We start from the raw sequence: 24,579 nt of genomic DNA, 5'->3' as shown, positions 1-24,579 counted from the left end.
GGGCTCACCTTAAGACATCAGCATGGTAAATGACACTCCCACAGGCACCATAACAATTCCCAGGCTGATCATAAAAGGCCAAAAAGTGGGCAGAGCCACAATTCCTGGAAATACTTGCCCCTTCCCCAAAACAGCTGGAATTATCTGTTGTGCTCCTGAGGCAACAAAGAACAGGCTGACAAAAAGTGGGAAGATAATTACCAAGCCCATAAAAATGAAACACCCATGCACTCTATCTGTGGGGTGTGTATCTCCCTTGATAAATCTACTTTCACTTTATTATGGCTCACTCTTGAATTCTTTCCTGCCCGAGACAAGAACCTAATCTCTGGCAACAGTTTCAGGTTAGTATGGGCCACAGAGACAACTGTCATGAGATGTGGAAGGTGGAGGTGAGGCAGCACCATCTCATTTTGCACCCTCTGAAATTTGGAGCAGGGCAAGAAGCTTTGTGGTAGCTCATACACCTGTGGCTTACCTGCTGGCTCACCTGCTTGACATGAGAAACAGCCAGGCCCATAGAAATGGCACTTCCTCCAGATCCTCCTCCTTTCTCAACAGCTGGGCCAGGAAGAAGGGCTTTTTCTGGAGATCAGCACCATCACTGAACTGAAGACGCAGAGTTGTTGAGAAACTGAAGTGAATTCCAGTCAATGCTCACACTTTGCTGTTCACCTTCGCAGGGTCGTTGTTTCTTCCACTTCACATCCTTCCTTCTTCTGCAGATGCAAAAACAACAGCTTCACCAAGACTGCTTAACCAGCTCCAATGGTGGTGCAATCCTTATAATAAATCCCTTATGGTATCTGTCCAGAAGTTCTGCTCCTCTGATCAAATCTGACAGATTTATAAATAGAATCAGAATTAACTGAAAATAAATTCAGAAAGACCAGAAGAACATTGAATCCTTTTACTTTTAATAAATCTACTTCCTACAATATCCTGGCTAATGTAGGATATGTTCCACCCTTGGACTTTTGCAGTATAATATCTTTAGTCTTCCTTAAAGTTTCTCCTGCCCATTTCCTTTCATGTTCATGTATTTTTTTTCTTTTATCCATTGTTTTTCTTTCAGTCTGTTGTTTGTGCCCTGGAAGGTAAGGAACTTCCATTCCAGTATCCAGGTGTCCTCAGAGCCCCCTCCTTCATAAATGACATCGATTTGTTTTCCAAAGTTTGTTCTGGTCTCTAATCATCTGATTCTCATTTTTTGGTGCCTTTTTCTCATTTACATTACACCTCTATTTATGTTAAAATACTACACTGAGATCACAGAGAAGACCCCAAATACAAAGAGACTTAAATACCAATGAATTTTAGAATTGGTTTGCATTTATTTTCAATAACCATTTCAAATATTCTTGATTTTTAAAAGTAAATGGAACTTCAGCATTGCACCTAAAATGGAGAAATGTTTTCTTTCTAATGCTTTATCTGACTTATCAACTAAGATGATTAGTGAATGCCTTATGTTGTCTTTAAAAGTACCCACAATGTTCTTTCTACAATCAGAAATCACTGCAGTAAAAGGAGGTTTTACTTATTTAATACAAGCAAGTCAACTGTGAAAAGATTCATTTATAGTATTTAGCCATTATCAGATGTCTGTAAATCTACTGTCTGGTACTACGTTTTCATAATTCTCATAAGCTCTACTTCCTTCTACATTTTGTAACCAGTTATTGGTGGTATTGGTAGATGATTTCTCCTTTTACATCCTGTTCTGAAATATCATTAATCTACAGATTATAGTATAGCATACTATATTACGCTAGAATATAGTATAATACAAAAATAACTTTTTTCACCAAGTGATTAAGACTATCCATTTCAGTTGTTCAAGGCATTAAACTACTCAAATGTGACCCATCCAGTTTTTAATACTTAATGTAATCAAGTCAGATGATCTTTTTTGATAATAAGATAATCATGACTTTAATTTCAAATATTACAACCAGATAGAAAAACAAAGAAAGGTTTAAGAAAAAAATTACTTATCCTAAATAATAAGAAAAAATAGATATTTCAGTTATGTTAATGACCAATTGCTATATGTATATGAAAATCCATCTCTGAAATGATCAGAATAACCTCGGTAAAAACCAGATTTTGTACTGATTTATAGTACTGAATCAGAATTTTAAATTTCTTAATAAGAATCCAAAGACTTATCAATTCCTACCAGACCCTACACAAGCCGTCCTCTGGCAAATTCTCAAACACAGTTTTCCACAGTCACTTCCTCACTCTAACCTTGGCTGGCCTTCTTGCTCTAATTTGAACAATGCCAAGTATACCCTCACCTCAGGCCATGACACTATTTCTCAGATCTCTCCTCAGGTCTCCACATCTTGCTTGCTCTTGGCGCTCAGGTCATAGTTGCCTTCCCAGAGAATCCTTCCTTGCCCACACCATCACAGGCAGCCTCCCTTCCCCTGCCCTGTTGCCTGTTACACCAGTAACTCTCCCTTATTTTTGCCTAATGTTACACATCTGTTTTTGTTTACTACGCATCTCCCCTGGATAATAATACCTAAGATAACAGGAGTTATGCCTCCTGTGCACCATCTCAGTAGTAATCATAGTACTTTGCACATAGTGGATGGTTTGTAAATGGTTTTTGAATAAATAAAGTGTTCTCCGGATTGTTCCCTCTATGCCCTCCAGAGACGTATCCCAGAGTTCTCTGTGACGTGTGTCCATTGTAACCAGTATATCTTTCTTTTCCCCCTAGCACTTACGATGCACCTGTTTACTCTTCTTTATCCATAATTAGGTTATATTCTCTTTAGGATCAGAAGATCACATCTATCGTGTTTTACCACTGAGTGTCCAGTGTTGACCTCAAAACTCCCCGGCATATAATAAATGTTCAGTAAACACTGTAGAAGAAAATAGTGCTTGATCATGGTGTACAAGACTTGCTCTGTCCTAAGTAAATGAGGCTCGTGATAATAACAACACAAGTTCTCACTGTATACAACTGGAAACTTCTGAATGAGTGCCTGCCAAACGAGGGGGGAAAGCTGATTAAGAAGTAAATATAGGTGTGAAAAACAAGACATTTGTCATTTGTATTTTAATTTTAGAAGACGCAATCAACTTAATTTAGACTTATCATCCACAGGGAAGACACTCGGAGACAAGGAAGATGCCTACTGCTTATTTCCAGCACAACGGAAGTCTTTTCCAGTCAGGGAAAACAACGGGCATTAGCAGCAGTATATTTATTTCTCCTCTCTTCTCTGTATCACTGGACGCTAAACAGAAGCATATTTTCAGTCTAGGGCTGTTGTAATACACTTGCATTCAATGCAGGGCTGAATTTAAGCATGTGTTTATAGAATGCTCCTGACTAAACAGAAAGAAAAAATAAAGAGGTAAATTACCTTGCAATTGAAAAGTGATTTGCTAACCTATCAGGAAAGCTGTCAAGAGATTACACCATTATTTTCAAGAGTAGAGACAGGTGATGATCTTAATCTCTAGAAAGACCTAAGTCAAACGACCATCAAAGCAATGAAGTAAAAATCTGAACTATGTGACTCCAACACTGAATCATTTTGAATTGCTGTTTGGGGTGTTTACTGAAAACAGCAACGTTTTTCTTAGAAAGCTATCTGAGTTTTACATTAGGGTATGCAGAATTTGGGGTTTCACGTTTGTTCTCTCGTAGAAATTTCTAGTAATATAAATTACTAGAATTACAGATTCTGGAATTAGCCCAGGTCCTCTGAACAATGCAAGTATTCATTATTAAACTTTGGGAAGAATAAACATTATAGCAGTCTGCTATGTCATTAGAGTGTATGAACAAATCCTTCAAAGGACAAAATCATTTCAGTGCAACCGAGGGTACCAAGCATTATTGTGTTGTTATAAAAACACAAAGAGCAGATGGAGATTTCAGGTCCAACACCCTCCACACGCAATGAATCCCTTTCTTTCCTGTGTGAACCTCAGAAAACTTTAGTCACTTTTCAGACTTCAGAGGATCTTTAGTCACTATCCACCTTCAATCATTAAAGACATCTTCAGGAAAGAGTACTTTTCATTTTGAAGACGTTGGAACACACTCAACGACAAAAAAAAAAAAAAACTGTTTCTCTCTGCTGACAACAAAGGATAAGTCCTGTGAGTCCAAATGAATGAAATGCAGGTCTTGGTTTGATACAGTTTCTCTAGCCCCCTTGCTCTTTTGGCATTTCAAATCTAGGTATGATTGTGAACTTATTTACACATCATGGTACAAAGCTTTTGGCTGGAATCTTGAAAATAATGTGAAGTGTTGCTAATGCATTATTCACTGCAGGTAACACTTTCCAAATAAAGCACTAGATACACCATAAGGCAACGGAAATTCTGTGGAGACCACAAAATATGCATTGACTCCTCTAAATGAATTAATTTCCCTGTTTTATTTTTCTAGCAAAGCCCCTTTCCTCTCCATTCTTGCTTTCCAGAGTCTTACCAGTTTATACAAAGTCACAGAATTAATAACTTCAGATGATAATCCATTTGATAGTAATGAGACAAATGCTTTCAAAAAGGGTTAGTTTATGTCAACTTTTGTACATATTTCTATGACATGAGCTTAAAATACCATAGGAAACATTTGATGCCTTTAATATCTGTTATCTGTTTACCAAAAGACCTTCCCTAAAGAATATACATATAAATCTTAGGAGGCAGGATATATGTAACATTTGATGCAATTGTGTCACATAGTTGTTTTTTTTTTTTAATCTATTTCAGCCACTCAGCTTCTCTTTTGTTTCCTTAGTTCCAAGCTATCTGCAGTGTTCCAGGAAAAAAAAACCTTTGGTGTGTCAATTAATATTCTAGGGCACAGACATACTTGCATACGAAAACAAACCATCAAACCTAGTTAAAAAAAAAAAAAGAGGAAATGTCCCTTGAATGGTACAGTGATGAGACAGGATGGAAGCAGGCAGGGAACAGCCATTCAAGGAATGCTACAGCAATTAACATCAAAATGGTGAAAGATTCAACCCCCAGTAGGCCCTGAGGCTCAGATGATTTGAGATTTAACTTCCAGCAGATCTTGAGCTTCATTATACGCCCATTGTGATATATTAACATGGTGAATAACATGCCCACAAGCACCACAGCAGTCCCAAGGCTAGCCACAAAAGGTCAAAGAGTGGGAAATGGCCAACTTCCTGGGAATCCCAGCCCCTTCCCCAGGCTACTTAGACTGGTCCTTCCACTTATTAGCATATGAAGCCACCAAGCCCATAAAAACCAGCAACACGTGCTCGCAGCCGCCCCTCTCTCCCCCTCTTCGAGATGGCCCACATTCTGTCTATGGAGTGTGTACCTACTTTTAATCTGAGCACCCAACTCCCACACCTCGTGGCCTTTCTCTTGCCTTTCAATGTATCTCTCTGAATAAATCTACCTTCACTCAACTGTGGCTCACTCTTGAAGTCTTAACTGCGTGAAGCCAAGGACCCACACTTGGCGGGGCACGTCCCACGGGCTCAACCGAGACCTGGGACACAGCCCTCCTCACGCCCCACATCTGTTTTCCTACATCAGTGATACAGCAATAAAATGGCAGGAGTCAGAACTTTACAGTGTTGTCATATTAAGGTTACTGTGAATCAGGTAAATCAATATAAAATGTTTGTTTTATTATTTGTTGTTTTCATTTTTTAGTTCCTTACACTCTTTGAAAAATTTATTTTTAAAAATTTTTGAAAGAACTAAAGGAGGAGCAGAAGGATGTACCTTCAACATATCAAATCCGCTTGCCCCCAAATGACTGCTTTGAAAAGCTATTTCTTAGCCTGTCGTTCCAAAAGATAATTACTAACGCTTTGCTCCAACCTTAATTTCTCTGCCTCTGTCTCTGTCTCGCTCTCTCTTGCTCTCGCTCTCTCTCTCCCTGTCTTTCATTACCAAAGGTACTTGGAAATAAGTTAAAATTCTTAGGGAATAGGAACCATTATTAAATAATTCCAGACACCTAACATGACAAAATATGACCTAAATTTATACTTCCTATGCTCAGATCTAAGTTCAAAGCTCTAAACTAGCAGCTATAGTATCTTTATAGATTCCAAGGGCATGGCTATGAATTTTTTACCTTTAGATGTATTTTTTTTACTGTTTGTAAAAGTAGGCTCTCATAAATCTGCTAGTTTCAGAAATCTGCTGCTTTTTGAATAGTGACCCTTGTATTTCGATTTAAACCAAATGGGACCAAACTTATTACTTCTATTCTGAAAGGTCATTTTTCATCAAGATCGTATTAGAAAATAAATCATTTAAAGCCATCCTTTGGATGGTTCCTTGCATGAATGTCTTAAGAAGAACATGTAACAACAAGAGGCTCTCTGCAAAGCAAAGCTGATTTGTTAATCCAAAGTGGTCTGAAGCTGCCACCTTCTGGCACTTAGGTGACACTTCTCTGAATTCAGTATTCTGCTGAGGGAACATGACATAATTAGAACATTCACAGTACCTCCATCAATATCACAGAGAACTCTGTTAAGCACAACAAAGGCAAAATGTCAACATCGTGTATTAGTGTGTGTGTGTGAGTGTGTGTGTGAAATATTAAAATGCTATTAACAGAAAGAAGTTGCAGTGGTAAAGACCTAGAAACCAAGGAAGTTACTACTAAAATCAGACAAGCTCTAGGGTGTTCACAGATGCCTCAGGAAACTGTAAGTTTATGTGGGATGGAGGTGGAGTTTTTAATTTTGTTTTTTATTGAAGTGTAGTTGACTTACAGTGTTAGTTTCAGGTGTACAGCAACGTGATTCAGTTATACATATACATACATTTTTTTCAGATTCTATTCCATTGCAAGTTATTACAAGAAAATGAATATAGTTCCCTGTTCTATACAGTTGAGATGGAGGTTTTCACTTCGTTAGTGTCCTCTTTCCAGGCTGGTCAACGTAATTCCTTACTGAAGAATCGGATTTTAAACTCAGAAAATACTTAGAAATATAATCCAAAATACTCTCTACTTACTACGTATTCAAAAATAAAAATCCATACTGTTACAAAATTTTAAGTATAAATAAATAAATTACTAAATTAAAAAAAATCAGTGCTTTTCTATCAAATGAAGTCTGGTTGACTATACTGATAATTTATGACAAATGATAGATTTTTCTCTTTGGAACAAACTCGTGGGATCATCTAGGAGAAATGCTTAGAGCCTGAGTAAATAGGTCAGCTGTGAGAACTTCCTGAGCTCCACAGATGACCACTTTCTTGTTTTCCCGAGGTCATTTTCCTTTTGTAATAGCCAAGAGGATATATGAAGAGTGTCACTATTTTTTCCATTTTCCTGTCTTTCATATAATGCTCTCCTCTAAGTGAAGGGCGTCAGGGTTAGATACTTAGAATGTATAAAACAGCTCCAAGAAAAGAAACTGGCAACTTCTGTGATGCTGAGTAATTAAACAGCCCTACGGAGCCTGCTGGAATCACAGAACATAAGCGACGATTAATGAGGCCTGAAAGTGGAGGGCCCCGCGGTCTCTGAACAACGCGCAAGGTGTCTCACTTCAGCTCTCTCCGCGTGGAACAGATGCCCATTTTCAAGGCAGGCAAAACTGTCTTTGTTCCTGCATTCATTCGGAAACAGTTCTGTAAAATCCTGGACAAAAGATTTAGCTTTAAAAAAATTAGTTTTTTTTCAGTTCCCACACCACAGTACTGGGCCTGGCCTTCAGGCTAGAGTGCACGGTGCCGGTGAGTGGTGCACGTGTGCTCTGACGTTGTTTCCTACTTTCCTTCCTCACCTGGGTGACCACAGGTCAGGAGCTTACACGCAGCCCCACCGCAGGGTGCAGCAGTCTACACAGGAAATACGGCCTCGCGTCATTTCTCTTCTCCTGGCGCCCAGCCCTAGACGTGGAGCTCCCTTCAGGGAGCTTTGAAGGTTTGCAGTATCTCTGATGAAGGAAACAGTGACTACAGGAAAAAAGTGGTTTTCTCAGATTTGTTCTGGATTCCTGATTGTTGCCACAAACTTATCCCCAGAAGACATGGAAAAATGTTTTGTCTTATTTTTAAATAGTTATGACACATAACAATGTCATCTGACTATACTATGGTAAGGACTTCATGTGTTTAATGTGTCTTTTCTTGTTATCAGAAATGGGAGCTTTTTATAAGGGCCTCTAAAATGTTTTTAAGCCCCTTTGTTTGTGTGTGTGTGTATCTATATATAGATATATATAGATACACACATACACATTTAAATTAGGATTCTTGTATGTTCAAATTTAACCTAGGATTTTTGGATTACTGTCTCCTTCCTCTAAACATTTAAGCTCAAACCACTCAAGTGTTGGATTACGCAGAGATATTTCGTGCTGGATCAACATGGCCCAATACATGTACATATTGAAAACATCATAAATTCAACCTAATAGCAGACACCACTCTATGAACCATATAGTACAAGCAATAAAGCAAATGAAGGCTGACTGTTTATTCAGATCGTTTCATATTACTTCAGTGTGCGCTCAGGTTTCCTTGCACTCTGAAAGGGGACTTCACACTCTTACCCCCTGCCCTATGCTCCAGGGAGCTCTCAAATAATCCTTGGCTACATGTTCAGTCTCTCTCTCTCTCTCTCTCTCTCTCTCTCTCTCTCTCTCTCTCTCTCTTTGTCCCACCCCTTCTCCTAGATATCTGAGAAAGACAAATCTAGCCAACAAGACTGCACATTTCATGAAACACTCACGCATAATCTGTTGATTTAGTGTGTATTATGTACAGTGTACATTTAATGATACTCATTATAAACACCGCTGATCATTATATTTCTAGGCTTTTATATAGTGGCAAGAACATTACTTTGGAATTACAAATTAACTCCTTTATGAAATGTGCAAGGATGTGCCCTGAAAAGTAAATGTCCTCCAAAATGAGAAACCTCTTGAATAATTCTTGGTAAGGAATGATGACAGGCTGTAGACAGAGATTCTGGTACCTCCTCCTTTGTTACAGTTATTATCATAGAACCTCATATCACCGTATTTCCTCCTTTCATTATTTAAGTTTGTACAAATATGTTAAAAAAAAAAAAAAAGGTGACAATTCTGTATGGTATTCTCAACCTTTACGGATGTATTTGTTCCATTAGGATAGAAAACAAAAATTATGTGTGTGTATGTGTGTTTATAATTCTATTTAGTTCAGAATTTTTTTAATGTTTTTGAAAAATCACATGATATATTTACTTAAAAACTAATAATTAAAATTAAAGTTTTAGTTCTTACATTCTTTGTTTTATTCTCTCAATACTATTTAACATGCTATAATTTTTTTCAGCTAATTTGTTAAAACTCTCCTTCAATTTCCCATTTAAGAGCAGACTATATTTTATATTTAAATAAATGTAAAATTTAAATACATTTTTATTGAATTTTGATTAAAGACGGCAGTCAGATAGACTCTCTTTTGTTCTAGGACTTGCCAGGATTTTCTGATCAGGCATCTCATTAAGAGAAAAAGTTTCTTAGCAAGCACTACTAATACATGTAAATGTATTTACTTATACATGATACATACTTAGCAATCTGTTAATATATTCTTTAAAAATCACATACAGAAATGTGCAACCTATAATCATTGATAAGATGAAATAAGTAATAATTATTTTATTTGTTTAATGTATCAAATATTTCAAAAAAGATTGAGTAGGGTTTTTTAATCAAAAGTGTTTAACTCTTTGTGACATAAGAATTCAAATATCTGAGTCTATGGTTTGATAACTTTCATTGCTGAAAAGAATTATGTAAACCCAAACAGTAAAAAAGTCATTGTTGACTGTTCATACCTAAAATGTTCATTTTTTAATTTCAGCCAAAAAATATTCAAAGAAATTTGCCAAAATATAGTTAGCAAAAGGACATCTTTTTTTGATTTCAATCAGTTCTGACAACCTACTATAATAGTTTTTATTTTATGTTTTTTAAGCTGGGTGAACTCAATTATGATTTATGATCATGGACATAATGACTAATGAAAAGAAACAATGTCAATCTATATAATAAACATAAGTTATGCTGAATTACTTTTATTTCATCTAAAATATGTAAATTTAAATTTAAGGTATTTCCTTAAATACCCCAACAGAACATTTGCATGCTGATGAGGAAATCTGACCCTCATAATCAACAAATCTTCATGACCTGAATTCTCAAAGTTTGAAAACTCAGCCAACAAAGAAATCATTAACGTGTGAAACTTCTTGGGACAAATCCTGTGTCTTTAGAGACCATCTGTGATTTAGTCCCCAGTACAAATATTGTAATCCCTTTAGGGACCCTAAATCTTTATAATAAACACTGTGTGACCTCTTTTAAATACATGCTTTCCACTCCCGTTCAAATAGCCTGTATGGATTTTGCTAATATAGAAGTCTAGATTATACCTTTTTCTCCTTAATACAGTACCATAATTGCACATGCCATCTCCTCCACTGCTAACCACAGGCACATCTTAGAGGGTGTCTTGGATGCCACTGGAATGATAGCCTGAACTTGTGATCTCTTAAGGGACTGGGGTGTAGGGGTTCCAGCTCCAACTGATGATCACTCTCCACCATCACACTGCACATGTCTTATAAACAGGCTAGTCTTGCATTTAAATGTTGAGCCTGTGCCTATGATGTTTTCTCCCACGGTAACCCTGTTGGGCAGGGGGTGGCGGTAAGTGGGCGGGGGTATTTCATTTTGAGATTCACTTATCTAAAAGTGGTTAGTTTAAAAAAACTTTTTAATAGTAAGTCCATTTGCATTTAAAGAATAATTAAATACCACTTCATTCTTATTAGCTAGGTAACAAGAAAGCTCTTATAAATGAATACAATAAAACTTAAAATGTCAGTGTTTCTGAAATCCTATCCCTGTTTAGTAATTTCACTGTGTGCCTTTTTCCATCACAAACGGTGAAAAGGTCACATCTGATTGAAAACCCCATCAGAGAGAGTATCAGATTCAACAATACAGTAACCAGATGATAAAGATGTCTAAATTCAGCTGACAGTCATGCTTGGTTATTTGATGTCTGTCGGCTTCCAGAAACCTTATCTTTATTTGGAAGTACGTACTAAAAGATTCTTCAATGACTTGCTATCACAGCACAAGCATTATTGTGCATTTAATGTGATTTCCTGCTGTCTCTAGGAAAAAATGAAAACGAGTTCAAATCAAGATGTGAAATGATGTGAATGGCATATCAAAAAGTCAACAGCCGAGCTTTAAAAACTGTTTTTACTGCCCAATAACACTACTAAAATGACGAGAAATTTTTAAGCGTAATCTACAAAATAGACATATAATAGACTTCTACAAAGTAACCACATACATATTTCAAATAAGAAGAAATGAAATTTCCTAGATTTTTTTTTAATTTTGAAAGGGGAAAAAAAAAGTAATCTTGGTTGAATGAGTTTCACATGCACAGCAGATTTGTCCTCCATCACCCAGAATGTGAATCAAAATTGCATGATACATCACTGCTTATTCAATCTATTTCATGCAAGCATAAACAAGAACGCAACAGACAGCAAAGAAACTACTGCCAGACTATATTTCTAGGCGTTTCGAAAATTATTTTACATAGTATGCTAAATATATCAAATCTCATAGGAAATAAGAAGTGAAGAAATGAGACTACTGTCCAGATAACTTAGATTAAAATCTTGTTAAAATTCAAAAGAGTTAATAAATGATAAGCCTGGTTCTCAGATGAGCGCTACCAGTAGACACACAGTCGGACCAAGTTTTATTTCCCGATGCCACTGTGTACCCCTCGTGTTGAGGGATTGTCAGGCTGGGTCCAAATATAATCTGAAACAGCCTCAAATGATGTGCCAGGACCTCACTGGACCTCCCAAGAACTTCCAGGGACTGGAATCCTCCCTTACACCCTGGCCCTCAGGGATAGGTTTTGGAAAGATATTTAAATTTGAAGTTAATTACAAGTGATGAAGAGAAGACTGGTAAGGCATGTTTGTTTCTGTTGTTTTGATTATATATTTGTGCATATTGTAATCATTTGTATTAAAAAATTAATATTCTGAAAATACCAAAAAGCCTCAAAGAAAACCTATGTTTTTATATGTATACATTCATAGAACAAATTTTTATTTACTGTCCAATGTGGGACCAGGATTGTGCAAGATCTAGTGAGCAACACCTAGTCCCTGACCCAGGGATTTTTATTCAAGAATGAGATACTGATGAGAAGGTAGGCAGTTATGTGCCACAATGTGTGTCATAAAAGATAACCAGGGACGTTTTTTAAAAATTATTCAGTTCAATTTGGGCTGGGAATGAGATTAGTCAGGACAGACTTTCTAGTCTAAGTGATTCTCAGAAGACTTAAATGAAAGGAGCAGAGAAGATGAGGAGAGAGGTTTCCAGATGATGTAAACTGTTCATAATCCAACAAGCACAGAGCACTGAAAGGGTGGGGATGCTGGAAGTATTTAATATGGCTGGAGTGTGGAAACTGAGAGGGAACTTGGCAAAGATAAAACTGAAGAAAGAAGCACAGGCCTTTGAACTTCACCTTGAGAACAGAGATGAGCCGTCTCAACAATGCTCAGTGATGGGCATTATTATGTGTATTGTATAAGGAGGAATTTGAAATACAAACCTCAAAAGGAATTTTTCAAGGTAATTTAGTGTATCAGTCTGAGTTCTGGAAGGAAACAGATGGCACCCTCCAGCAAGGTAACAGAAGAAGGTTAAACAAAGGGACTATGTATTTATAAATGCAAGTTCAGGATACAGGGAGATCAACAAGGTGCAGGTCCTGGTAGGAAGTGCTTACTATCTCTAGGCTTAAAGGACCACAGGGATAAAAATTACCAGAATCCAGAGAGAAAAGATGTGTGGAGGGGACCATGTGACACTCTGTAAAGAGAACTCCCCTACCCACTATGAAGAGCAATTTTGAAAGGAGCAGGGGAAATGAAAACCTTTCTTGAACCCAGCAGGAAACCAAAGTATAAGGGATGGTCTTAGGACATAAAAGCATGGTAGAGAAAAATAAAAAGGGGATATAAAGAGGTAACTAAGACAAGCAGAAATTAGTAACAGAGCTTAAACATAAGCCTGGTCCTCTGTCTCCAATTCCAAAATCACTAGGAAAAAATCATTAAATTATAAAGAACAAAAGTTACCTTTATAGGCCACTATTCCTTTTCCATTTCAATATAGTTAAGAAAGTCTATTAATAACATATTCAAAGAGTGAAATTATTTTTTAAAAAAATACTTTGAAACTCCTTGATAATTTAGAAGTGAGTCATAGAATTTGGGCAGTAGGATGCAAATTTATGTTCCTACAAAGAATACAGGGGTCTTGGTGCTGCAAATAATAAGAGAAAATAATGAATTTATATTCATTTTAAATGGAAATGACTATTAAAGTAACTTCAATTTCATGATATAATTTAGAAGATAATCAGAATTTATGTCATTTCAAAATCATTTACTTCACTGGTAAACTAATTTGCTTGTGTAAATGCCTTAAGGAATGAAGAAAATTTGTTTTATTATTTCTTTTTTTTCTATAAGATACTAAAGTATGTTTTCTACTTGCAATTAATTAGGTAAGTTTAATTTCATCATGTTGATCTTTAGATAAATTTAACAAAAGTGTTAACTGCAAACTTTATTTTCAAAGGATAATGTTTAGCCCAAAACAATATACTGTAATAAAATTAACAAAAGCAAACTATTAATAAATTATTTTAATAATTAAAAGGATAATCATTCTTCCTGAAGCATGCTGTATAATGGCCTCAAGGAGGAATAACAAAATTAAGGTACAGAACAGAGAACAGAAGCACTTGACTGGGAGACCGGAGGTAATTATTTCATTTCTACCAAGGCATAAACTAGCTTTTTAGCATGTTCAGTTCACCTAACTTCCCTAGGCCTTAGTTTTTCCCTTTGGAAATTGAGGAAGTTAAATTAAATAACTGCTCCAGCTCAGAAATCCTATGATTCATGGATAATTAAAACAACAATTAAATGTGTTATACCAGTAATACAGAGGCAAAGAGCCCTGGGTTCCGATTCTTCCACTTAGATGTTGGTAATAAAACTTAAAATCTTAAGGCTTAATCTATTTGCATGCAAAATAGGGATAATATATTAAATTCTTCATAGAACTGTTGGGAGAATTAAATGGGAAATATATATATATAAAGTGAGTCTAATAGTGAATATTTTCATTTAAGAGAACTAACAGATGTCACTGCCACTCTGAATTTGAAATAGTGCACCAAATATTCCCTACCCAATTTCTGAAGCTCCTTGTTGATAACAGTTTTTTATCTCACCGACTGTTGCTCCTAGTCCCTCCGGGAGAAATTACATGTGTTTTATGGTCTTCCTATGCTTGATCAGAGAGAGCATGTTCACTAGAGTAAGGATAAAGAGTATAAACATGGAAATGCAACTGAGAATAAAACAGCAAACTAACAGGAGCTAGTGTTTTTTCCCCTATTTCCCCACCCCCAACCTCATCCCAATGATGACCCAGTGATGTCTTCAAAATGTGATGAAAGTTTAAAAATTGGAAAAGCTAGTGAAAATCTGTCAGAATTTTCCAGGGAGACAAAATGTATTTGAGTCCTATTCTTGGAGATGCCCAAGAAGAGAGGCAGGTAATACCAGGAAACTTTCCCTGCGGGAAATATTTTTGCTTGTACTTTTTTTCTTTTATGCACATTTCCCCTGGGAGGATGATCGCCTGCCCTTGTGGCAGAAAAGGCGCCACAGCACCTGCTACTGCTGTGCTCGGGTGGTGGACGGGAGAGTCACTTCACGTGACACTCATTCCTGCCAGGTGGTGGATTAACAAGAAGTACAAGTATTTCCCATGGCCCTTAAGGGCTTCCTCCACCACCTCTACTCCAAAGCACAAAACTAGATCTCAGTAAACTCTTAAAAATGGGCATTATCTGAGGCAGCTTCTGTCTGAAAAGGAAGCACATGAAAAATGACAACACAGATTATACCTCCAGAGACACACCACTCAAGTATTACAAAAGAAAACAATCACACAAAAACATACACACAATAAAGCCGAATTTGAGTTCCCAGGGGAACAAGACTCAAAGTAACTCTGAATACTCTCAAAGAGAAAGAGAAAACAGTAGGATGACTTATAAACAAGCATTTGAAAAGAAGAAAATTGGAAATACAGGGCATAGAAATATTTTAATTTTAAAATTTTGAAGCATGGAAAAGAAGTGTCGAAGAGCTAATGAGTACACGAGACTGTATCTGGGAGCTGGAAGACACACTAGAGAGACTACCCAGGAAATATTCGAAAGGGATGAAGAGGTTATAATGTCAAGTTAAGACACAGATGGGCAGAAATAGAAGTGTCAAAAGTCTGTACAGAGGCAATCACAAAAAAGAACGTAAAATAGAGAAAAGGATAAAATATCTGAAAATATATTAAACTCAGAAATTCCCAGAATTAAGCAAAATAAAAAGTAAAAGGTGAAAAGAGGAAAAAGCCCAAATACTTGTAAATCACCAAGTAAGATACATAAGAATAAAACCTAAACAAAAATAGTAAAATTTTAAGACTTTTAAAATAAAGAGAAACCTCTAAACACTTCCAGAGAGAAAGAAATGGTCAAAGAATCAAATTTGCAACAGATTTCTCAACAGCAATATGGATTATAAGAAGAGAATGATGCGGTATACACAAGGCACTGAAGGAAATTAAGAACAAATTCAGAATTTTATGTCCAGCTAAACTATTATTTTAGTACCAGAACAAAATACATTCTCGGTCGTCTTAGGTCCCAGGCTGTACCCAAAGAACAACTTTGAAAATGATCTTAAAATGTATTGGCAATAAGAAGAATCAATCCAAGAGCTACACCAGAAAGAAAGATAAGTAAATAAAGAATTTGAAAAAAATGCAGCTCACCCTACATCTGGATCATACTGGACTTGTGATAGCTCACCTCGGCCCCTTAGAACAATTCATCTCCAATACTTTACCACAATGCACTGTTACCGCTTTGTTGCTAGTCTGGTTCACCATGTGACGGGAGCCAATCCAGAGCAAGGATACTTGGAAAATTTTAGTTATATAAAATTAATAAAAAGTGTTTATCCATGGGTAATACTCAACAAATGATATATTTAACATGTGTAAATTTCACCTGATAAACTTTTCTCCAAATGAAAAAATTAATGCAATATCATACTGTGGGATTAGTGATAGACATACAGTAGTCAGGTTCTTTTTCTTCTGCATACTTAGCAGTGATCTGAGCTTAAGCAAAAGAGAGGAAACGTATCAAAGAGCTGATAAGTCAGACGAGCATCTGTACTTTGAAAGATATTTGTACATTGTATTAATTTTCATCATAAATAAAAGTCAAGTGCCTCTTCTGGCTTTGACTTGAACTAGAGGCTTTGCTCCAATACCTTTCAAGAGTTTTTCCCTTTTCCTTGATTCACCAAAAGCTTTTGAAACCTAAAAATTTTCAATCCACTTATCTTCAGCTTTCACAACATACACACTATAATTCATCATTAATATGAAAATAATGCTTCTTGCATAAATTACAGACTCTTCCATAGACGCAAAAGAACATACATCTAAAAAAACAGTCCTACTCACGTTGGTATGACAAAAAAGGTGACAGTCATAAACAACCACCTGAATAATTTTAGAACATAAATTTTTTTTTCTATTTTTATAATGATTGCATACATCTTGTCTCTGATTGTTAGTTAAAACTTTTCCCTAAATTACAAAAAAATTTCTATTTAGTTGTAAAGGGTTAGGAGACTTGATCTGGGTCTTATTCCTAGAAATTCTCTAGCATATGTTTCACATTTTAAAGAGTATGCATTTTACTTACTTAATCTAATTTTTAAAAATTTAGATTTTAAAATCAAAACTATTAGATATTTCTCAACACGAACTCACACTCTGGAGAGTGAGAAAAAAGAATCATTACAAAGATGCTAAGCTATTTATCTGAATCAACTGATTTTTTTTTTCTCACTCTCATTGAATTTGAAAACTTATAGCCTAGAAAGGATAGAAAAACCATTAGAGACAAACAAGATTAGTCATTGCCCACCTTCCATAATCCATGTATCATTTTAAATTTAGAGACAAGAAAAACATTTTTCCTTAATCACTTCTAATATTGGTTTTAAGTTATTACTTATACTCTTTTTAAAAATTATCCATTGTACCACTTGCTGCTAAAAAGAGCTTTTAGATTTTGAAGCTTATGGATAGTCAAAATCAAGGACAATCCATAGATGATCTAGAAGAAATAGTCTTAGGAATTTAAATCTCATGTGTTCTTATTAACAATGAATAAATAAAAGTTTTTATTTATAAATAATTTCAAATGTACAGAGAAATTTCAAGAATAGCATAAAGAACACCTGTTTACCCTTTACCAGAGTCATCCAGTGTTAAAATTTGTCCCCATTTGCTTTATAATTTGCTCTCTGTCATATCAAGATCAGTCAATAGGCATCTGGACATTCACAAGAGTACTGTTTTCTATCAATTCTCATTGTAAATGATATGCATTAAATGCATCTTCCAGCTTTGGGCTGGATGAGATCTCTGCTCTAATACCAGTGTGCTAGTTGTTTTTATAGAACCTAACAATCTCCTTTACAGTAATTTCTCTCCAGTGTGGGATCAGGCTTAGGATCAGGTGTCTGTGCAGTTCCCTTTAATTGGAATAGTTCCTCAGTTTTTCTTTGTCTTACATGACATGAAAATTATTTGCTGAATAGTCTCTACCCGGATCTCTTTTTAAAACAGAACGTTCCTCATTTTGTTTGTCTGATGCTTCTCTGTGATTAGATTTATGTTTTACATTCCCAGCTGAAGTACAACATAAGTGATGTGTCCTTCTTAAGGTATAATGTTCAGAGGTGCATTAACTCATCATATCCCTATTTCTGAAATTAATTTTGATTACCTGCTGTCCTATTCCCCTACTATACAATATTTTCTCTTTCTACTATTAAGGGATCTGTGGAAGAGATTCTTTAAGATCAAATATATATCCTCTCTCCAACAAAATTTCCATGTTAAATGTCTACTGATGATTCTTGCCTGGCCCAATCTTTACTGTGATAGTTACAAAAAGGGGATTGTCCACCTGCAGCATTTCTCATATTTAGCAGTCAGCAGTTGGCATTCTATTGCAAACAAGATCATCCAATCTCCCTCTTCCCACATTTACCTTTAGTCTATCTATTAATGATATGGATTCTAATTTTCCCAGTAATTTATAATTCATCACTCTCATTTGTTATTTGATGCTCAAATTGTCCTTGATTTGGCAGGAGGAAACCAAAAACAATTTGCGCTCAATGAAAGAAAGACTACAAATCAACAACAACAACAAAAGACTTTTTTTTTAAAACAATGTCTACCAAGCTGCTAACATAACAAGTACTAGAAAATTATCAGTAACCTTATGTGGCTTCTTTATTTTTTTGAGATATAACTGACATATAACATTATATTAGTTTCAAGTTTACATGATGATTCAATATATGTATATATTGCAAAATGATCACTACAATAAATCTAGTTAAGATCTATCACCACACACAGTTACACATTTTTTTCTTGTGATGAGAACTTTTAAGATCTGTTCTCTTAGCAATTTTCAAATATACAACATAATATTATTAACTGTAGTTACCATGCTGTATATCACATTCCCATGACTTATTTTATAACTGAAAGCTTGTACCTTTGGACCCCCTTCGCCCATTGCACCCAGCCCTCAGCCTCCACCTCTGGCAACTACTAATTTGTTCTCTATACCTGTGAATTTGCTCTTGGTTTTGGTTTGGTTTGATTTCTTGATTTGGAGTTTTAATATTTGATCCTCCTACATACTTTCTAAAAGCTCCCCAAATGTAATTCAATAAGAAAACTATCACATGGGAATAATCTCCAATTAGCATTTTCCCTCAAGAAAATATTTGGTGACTCCTTCATGAACACACCACACTGAACAGAGATGAGCAGCAATATTTCTCTCACTCGCTGGACTATAATTATCTTCAAGGCAGAGATTACTTTCTATTTCTCCTTTTACTGTGAACCTCCACATAGATTCTAGTATATAAATATTCACATAACTATAGACAACAGCTGAAATGAGGCAGAACAGTACTCCAATCCTCTACCTGATTACCCAAATTAATGATATGGATCATTTATTCTAAGAGAAATCAACCTGGCTTTTTCCTCCAGGGAAGATACAGTAGGTTACAGTCAACTGTTGTTCCCAAGGCAATCAATGAATAAAGCAGGATAAATTACAAAAATCGTGTTCTTAAAAAGAATAGCTGACCTAAAACTCTAGAGAACGAGAAGCCTTCTAAACTAACCTGTTAATCCTATCCATTTTTTCCCTAGAGGTATTTGCTAATTCCAGGCATTGGCTGTGTTACTGGGATTGATTTAAGCTTACACATTCTACTGGGGAAAAGGAAAAACAGCCAAGCTTTTGTCGTTTAAAACGCTCCATGTAAGAAACTGAGCAATTGGTAGGCCAAAAACGCATAGTCAGCTTTACCCTCTAGAAACGTGCTGAAATCTGGGACTTCCTGGGAGACAGAGAGGCCAGAGTGAACTTCGCTGAGGTCTCACCGTTCTTATCCTAAGTACAGATCTGCTAGGAGAGAGGTCCTGCCGCACACGTCTAGTCTCTCAAGGTATCAGACACGTTTTTGAACTATGAGAGGAGAGGGCTGTGAGGATAATTGTATGCATCAACGTGACCGGGCCAAGGGGTGCCAGACAGTTGCTCAGACGTTGTTTCTGGGTGTGTCAGTGAAGGTGTCTGTGGAAGGGATTAGCGTTTGAATTGGTGAACTGAGTAAAGCAAGTGGCCCAGCTCTACGTGGGTAGACATCCAATCCTTAGAGGGTCTACACAGAACACAGACTGGGAGGAATGCTGTGTTCACCTTCTGTCTGACTGCGTGAGCTGGGGCTTTGGTCTCCTGCCCGGACGCTCCTGGCTCTCGGGCCTTTGGACTGGGACTGGAACCTACACCATCGCTCTCTGGCTATGAGGCTTTTGACCTACACCGCAGGTTTCTCTGGGTCTCCAGCTCGCAGAGGGAAGATCATGGGATTTCTCAGCCTCCATAACCACATGAGCCAATATCTTATAAAAAATCTCTTTCTAGATATGTATATAGATATATATTTGTATTTGGATAGGTAGATATCTATATATCTATGTCTATATTCTATTAGTTTTGTTTCACTAGAGAACCTTGATTAACACACAGGTCTACACAGCTGAGCTGAGAAAATCTGAAGGGCGGAAGTGGACTATCTCTGATATCTTAGGGCTAAGGAGACAGAGAACCTCCAGGTAATCAGCCAGACGTCAGATGAGACAGAGGTACACTGAGTCTTACTAGAGCATCAACATAAATCTGCAACAGATCAATTCCCAGTTCATGTTCTGAACCACAACTGTCTCTTACACAGACTGTCCAGACTTGCACTTTGCCCTTCTGCTGCTAATACGAGTCTGCATGCATGTTTTCAATTCTGGATTATTCACTACATGAAAACAGAGCGTCACATCCTAAGATCCTGATTATCCTGTATTCTCAGTTTCTAACTCAGTGCCTGGCAGTAATATGCATACAACAATCAACAAAAAAAGTGATTTTGAGGGATTCATAACATTTATTACAAACATATAACCTAGTGCAGTGCCAGAAAATAGCATGTTTGAAAAATACTATTTTTCTTTCCTTTCTAGAACACAAGCTAATTTTATGCTTTAATATTCAGTAATTACAGCAAACTGTTTCGTTCTACGACAAAATTCTCTCTGTGAAATGCACCGTGGTGTGTATTCTCTTTTAATTAACTGGATTCAAAGTACATAACAGAATTACTGTGTTGGTCAAATAGCAAAATCTTAAACAATGCTGACTTTCCACTGAAGGTGAGCCAGAGTGATCTGTTTTAGTTACTACAACGCAATACTATACAGGGCATAACACTTTATTTTTTAAATAAATATTGTTAAACAATGACAGTGCAAATATATAATAGAAAATATTTACAAACCGCCCTGGAATGATGGAAGTCTAATTTGATTAGACAATTCAGTTATTTTAAATGAATTTGTGAGTAAAAGACTGACCCTCAAATCATAATTAAGATTCTATCTGTTTATTATAATTACTGCTAGGCTATGTAACGTAAACAGTGTTTTCTTTGCATGGATCTGGGGCAAAGGAGGGCTACACGTAAAAGAAACAAGCAATTAGCATTAAAAGTAGCTGACAGGGAGGAAAAGGAGAGGCCCTTGTATTTCCCCATCAGAAGCAAATGGCATGATTCCAATATGAGCTTTAAACTGTAATTCACAGGGACAGACACAAAATTACTAGCATTGATTTGTGATTAAACTGCTGCTCACATGAGCAATTCTATGAAGTATATTTCTCGGGTGAGTAGCAACAGGAATATATTCATTTTATGATGTGAAATTATTTTCCTCAGGAATGACTGGAGAGGTCAGCTAATCAAACATAAATTCATGTGGCTGAGAAAAGAGCTGAGGGGCTTATAATACTATGGGGAAAAGAGCTACTCCCATGGGGTTAGTCATCTATGAAAATGATAGTGTGTTGTCGGGTTACTTTTTAATACACTACAATGACTGCTATGTGAAACAGAAAATTTTTAAGTAGACTTTAAAAAATATCTAGCAGAGAGATCTTAGGATAACCACAATAACTTGCCTAGAGAATCTGCAAAATTTTACTAACTCTCCAGTTTACATTTAATGAGTTGTCTGTGTCTACGTGAGTATGTGTGTGGGTGTGTATCTTCCTGTCAAAGACACTTACTTTATCTGTAGCAAATAAGAATGCAAAGGTGACCCCTCTGTTTTGACATTATCTCCATATACTTTCCTTCCACTGAGACATTATTACAAGTGCATATTGTATTTATTTTACAAATAAACCAAAGATAAACTTAGCCAAACAATTATCTGGGAAAGTTATCGCTACTGCCTCAAGAAACAAACTAGTAACATATTTTACTTATATGTTACCACAAGATAACAATTAATTGCTAAATTTAAAAAAAAAAAAAGAATACTCATGCTGATATAAAAATATTGGTGTTTCTTCACTTGCCAGGGTCAGAACATCCTGCCTTTATAGAATCTATGGAGGCAGGAAATACCTTAAAAGCATTTTCAAAAGGTATAGAGCCTCTCTAGCCAGAAACAATTCAAAGGCGGAGGAGTAGGAACCTTCTCAGCAGATGGGATGGTGTAATGTGTCTGGGGCTGGGGATTTGCATGAATATGAATTACAAATAGCACAGATAACATGGTGTTCAAAAGCTGTTACGAATCTTGAATGTCAAAGTCATTTAGCTGACATTTGGAGGGACATAATTACCTTAAGAACATGGAAATGGGTTGGTCTAAATTGCATGGGCAGAGAATCATAGGACACACAATGGCATTGCTTTGGCAATAATTGTGACAAGTGGGCATGGCCAAGGAAGCCAAGAATGGCACACATTAATGCAGTGACATTTTTCAATGCATGCTGCCCTTTCAGAAATATGCATATGAGGTCTACATAACCTCTGACCCATTATAAAATAACAGGAGGCCAAAAGGAAAAAAAAAAAAAAAAACCTGCCATAAGCCCTACTACTGGCAGTCTAAAGAAAAGTGTTCATTCACATTTGATACACAGACTTACATATTCCAAACACTTAAGATGCATTTAACATTCCTAGACTTCAAAGTTTCATCATCTGTAGCAAGTCACTAATGGTACCTAGAGTATTAGCTCTGAAAAGACTGACAGTTCCTGATTGTAGAATATGATGCTGTGAACGAAAATGATTTTCTATATTAACATAAATTATCAATCAAAAATTAAATATACTTTTATAAAGGAAAATTGTTTTTCATTACTTTCTTATTCATTCAGGTGTACTTAAAAACAAAAAAAGATGTTCGAAATGTGAGGCACTGGGAGATCCTGAGGAAGTCTACGAGACACGGTATATACAATAATAGGTCAGTTCATGGTTTCCTGGAGGACATAATTTACCACATTTGGCAGGACCCTCAAGAGAGCATATTTTTACTCCCTAATTTTTGTCACTGGTGCTAGACCTTTGGTATCAACTGTGATATTGGAGGACACTGCAAGAAAGTAATGAATGCCCCATTAACATTTCATCAGCTAGCTCACTTATCATGTCTGAAGTATTGATTAAAATTCAACACCACTGATGCAATGAACACTTTCCTATCTACCCACTAAAAGCAAATTTTTGAACTCTAATTAATATTTCATTTTCAAAACTGAATGAGATACTTGATTTCTTTACCAGATCAATATCTCAGGCTGTAACATCTGGAGAACAGCAAGCAGACTGCAATTTACACTCCTGTTTACCTCCACTCTGATGCCAGCCCTGATGAGCTCCAGCCTCGCTGATCACAATTCCTCCATCTCCTCTCATCTTCAATGGCACCTGTGGTCTATTCCACAACTTTAACACTTGTTCACCCCTATACTGTTTGCTAATCTTTCATATACATCGGTATTTCCTTCTTAGTGGAATTATATAAATTATTTATGGAATGAATAGTATTATGTTAAGAATGTAATAGTTACTGATAGAATTTGCTGATAGATTAGAAAGACACTGATTGCTGTAAGGTGATGAAAACAGCAAACATGGATTGCCTATTGCATGCTAGGAACTGTGCTAAAATATGGACAAAAAAAGACAAACAACATATAGTGCCTTCTAATGGAGAGCAAAGTCTGGTAAAGTCAGAAAATAGGTATACAGTTAGAAGTTAGAGTGACTGAGAGGTAGACATGATGATACTACAATTGAAAAACATTGTGATAGCACGTAATGTGGAAAATTCAAGGAGTCTCTGTTAGTGAAAGGAATAAAACCACCCATTACAGAGAGGCTTCTTTTTAAATTGTAAAATATTTCAAGGTCAAACTTGAAGAATAATTCAAGATCACACAAAATAAAATTGACATAGCATTTTAAGGAATGATGGAAATAAAATCAATATTTTATCTCTAATGAGTTGAACAAAATATGGAAGTCATCATAAGATATCTGTAAGGTATTCTGCCTTAAAGGACTTGATTCTGAAATACAATTAGCAGAATCAAAACTGGTTCATTCATTCAGTGAATGCATATTGAGCCCACACTCTACTCAGACAACATGCTAAGATACTGAGACAGAAAAGTGAGAAAGACAGACCCAGTTCTGACCTCATAACTATTTTCCTTTGAACAAAATTGTGCTTATTTTGTTTGGCTCAGTATAACTCTAAAATTTCAAATGATTATAGTTACATTTTCTTCAGAGTAACAGTAATACATGTATATTGTGGGAAAGTTGGAAAAGAAAAAAGTGTAAACAAAACTGTAAAACCACCGCTTTGATACTTAGTAATTTTATTTTTTCCTGGATATCTC

General features: G+C 36.1%; 1 long non-coding RNA gene across 1 annotated transcript in view; it reads right to left on the bottom strand.

Annotated features, from left to right (window-relative positions):
- Nucleotides 1-24,579, bottom strand: part of LOC123613592 (uncharacterized) — a 430,490-nt gene that overhangs the window by 146,954 nt on the left and 258,957 nt on the right. Inside the window, exon 4 of the long non-coding RNA XR_012506248.1 lies at nucleotides 479-719. This is a non-coding gene — a long non-coding RNA (uncharacterized LOC123613592). The remainder of the gene's footprint in view (nucleotides 1-478; nucleotides 720-24,579) is intronic.

The sequence above is a fragment of the Camelus bactrianus genome, chromosome 4 (assembly GCF_048773025.1).
Source record: "Camelus bactrianus isolate YW-2024 breed Bactrian camel chromosome 4, ASM4877302v1, whole genome shotgun sequence".
Lineage (NCBI taxonomy): Eukaryota > Metazoa > Chordata > Mammalia > Artiodactyla > Camelidae > Camelus > Camelus bactrianus.
The sequence above is the reverse complement of the archived record's forward strand: the minus strand, read 5'-3'. Positions and strand labels throughout refer to the sequence as shown.